This window comes from Dipodomys merriami, unplaced genomic scaffold, assembly GCF_024711535.1.
Source record: "Dipodomys merriami isolate MVZ:Mamm:240054 unplaced genomic scaffold, mDipMer1.0.p SCAF_11, whole genome shotgun sequence".
Taxonomy (NCBI): Eukaryota; Metazoa; Chordata; class Mammalia; order Rodentia; family Heteromyidae; genus Dipodomys; species Dipodomys merriami.
In genome coordinates this window covers 22,230,277-22,232,728 of record NW_027202382.1, presented here as the reverse complement: position 1 = coordinate 22,232,728, position 2,452 = coordinate 22,230,277, and the positions used below count along the sequence as shown (strand labels likewise).

Below are 2,452 nucleotides of genomic sequence, written 5' to 3'. Positions count from 1 at the left end.
AGCCAAAGTAGTGCTATGGCTCAAGTGGTAGAATGGCTAGCCTTGAGCAAAAGAAACTCAGGGACAGTGCCTAGGCCCTGATCAAGCCCCCAGACAGACAGACAGACAGACAGACAAAAAGAGGAAAGAAAGAAAGAAAGAAAGAAAGAAAGAAAGAGAGAGAGAGAGAGAGAGAGAGAGAAAGGAAGGAAGGAAGAAAGGAAGGAAGGAAGGAGGAAAGAAAGGAAGGTGTTCGCTTCGACAGCACATATACTAAAATTGGAACGAGAGAAGATTAGCATGGCCCCTGGGCAAGGATGACACGCAAATTCGTGAAGTGTTCCATATTTTTTATTTCTTTGTTGCTTTGTATGTCCCTTCCCCACGGTATAACCCCTGTTTTCACTGTATTTGATGTTGGTATAATTTGTGGAGGGGAAGGGAATAAACAAATCATTTAACTAGGTATACAGGTGGACCCATTGCAACAATGAGATGTACAAGTCATTATGTCGAAAAGGGGTAGGGATGGGAAGGGGAAACAAAGGAGGAGGCAACAACGCTTGTAAGAATTGTACTCATTATTTTGCCCCTGTAATTGTAACCCCTCTGTACGGTATTTTCACAATTAAAAAAAAAGGAAGGAAGGAAGGGAGGAAGGGAGGAAGGGAGGAAGGAAGGAAGGAAGGAAGGAAAAATTACAAAGTAGAAGGCATTTAAAACCATTCATCATGCTGATCTATGCAACATCTCTTCCTTCTCCTCTTTCCTTGTTAATCATAGAAGCATGCCCTTGAAGTAGAACCATTCAAATCCTAATGGACCATCCTTTTCTAGTTTAGATTTCAGAGTGTAGTTTTACAGTTGAGAAAAGACTGACATGTAGAAAATGGCCCAAAGTCACCAGGGTCTGTTAGGTTCAATTGTCCAAGAGTCCTTTGGCATACCAGCTTAAGAGAGGAAAATAAGCTTATACTGAAGATGAAAGAAACTAATAGAAATGCCATGTCACCACAGTTCAACACAGATATGTACTCAACTCTATGGGGGAGTCTCAGAGCCATGTCAGGGCTGACGTCGTTTAACTTTCTTCAGATTCCTCAATACATCTAAACATCATGTAAGTGAGAAATAACAAAACCTTTCATGATTCTAAATCATATAACATCTTTTGATGCACACATAAGTATTGCTTTTATTATTTTCTTTCAGAATTAAGATTTCCTGTACTAAAACAGCCCCCATCTGAAGGAAGCTTAACAGCTCTCTCTGTTATTTATTTCTGTGAGATCACTTATTTAGGAAGTAGATTTTAGAGGGGCCAGAGATAAGAAAAAAGAATATAAGAACTAAGGTTTATATTTACAAATTATGAAACCAATTAGAATCACTAAATTTTTGTGTGCATATTTTATGCACTTGAGGTTTAAGATTCTTTTTAGAGTTTACTTTTAACTAACACCTAAGAACGTAACAATTGTACATAGTAATCATGTACCATGAACATTCTGATACACAGGTACACTTTATGGTCTTTAAATCAGCTTAATTCTCCCTTTTCAAACAGTTATCATTTCTTTGTAGTGAAAACATTCAAAATCACTTCTAACATTTTGAATTTTACAGTACACATATATATTGTTATTACCTTACTATGTTACTACCTTACTATGCCAGGGCACAGCAGAATTTCTTCTTCACATCTAATTCTGCTCAGTGTTAGAGTAGCACCTACTCTGTTCATTATTATTTGCTTCTCTAAAGGTGCTTGAGTGAGAGTAACATTTAAATCACTACGCTGCGAGAAGCATAAGTAGTCTCCAAAATGAATGGGACTCTTCTGATCAGTCAGTCTTGAATACAACAAAAAGTTTTTCCTTCTGATCTTTTTTTAAAATTATCTTTAAGTAGTTGCACAAAGGAGTTGCCACTGAACAAAGTACTTTTTGAATATAATACATCTTGATCAATATCTTATCAGCTATTTTGACTTTGAACCTAAGTTGAAATATCATTTCTTCTTTAATTTTGAGCCTACCAGCGTTTGAACTGGAAATAAACTCAATTTTTCTAGTTGTTAGGCTTTGTGGCCTAGTCTAGAACTAACTTGATTTTTGTGGGTCTCCAAAAAAAAAAAGCCTTTAGGTTTTCTAGGTTCTATACTGTGAGTCAATGCTATAATGTCAATATTATATACCTATATATATATGTGTGTGTGTGTATTATGTTTCTCTGGAGAACTTTTGTCTAATATATTTAGTACTTCAGAACAATAATATCATTAAATCATTATGCTGTGTGCTTCCCAACAATTGTAAGATATAATTGGTACCTTAGTTTCTGAATAAATCATTTCATAATCAGAATATATTAAAATCTATTAGCTCACAAAATCTGAAAGCGAACTGTAAACTATCTTCTCTTTTGATTCATACAGATTTGGCCCTATCTGCAACACAGCACTTTTCTAAAT

The 2,452-nt window shown here is 35.6% G+C and overlaps 1 non-coding gene across 1 annotated transcript; it reads left to right on the top strand.

The window, feature by feature from the left end:
• Window positions 1–228: 228 nt before the first annotated feature.
• On the top strand, window positions 229–331 carry LOC138822395 (U6 spliceosomal RNA). The gene has a single exon (XR_011370429.1). It is a non-coding gene; the product is annotated as a U6 spliceosomal RNA (small nuclear RNA).
• Window positions 332–2,452: the final 2,121 nt, after the last annotated feature.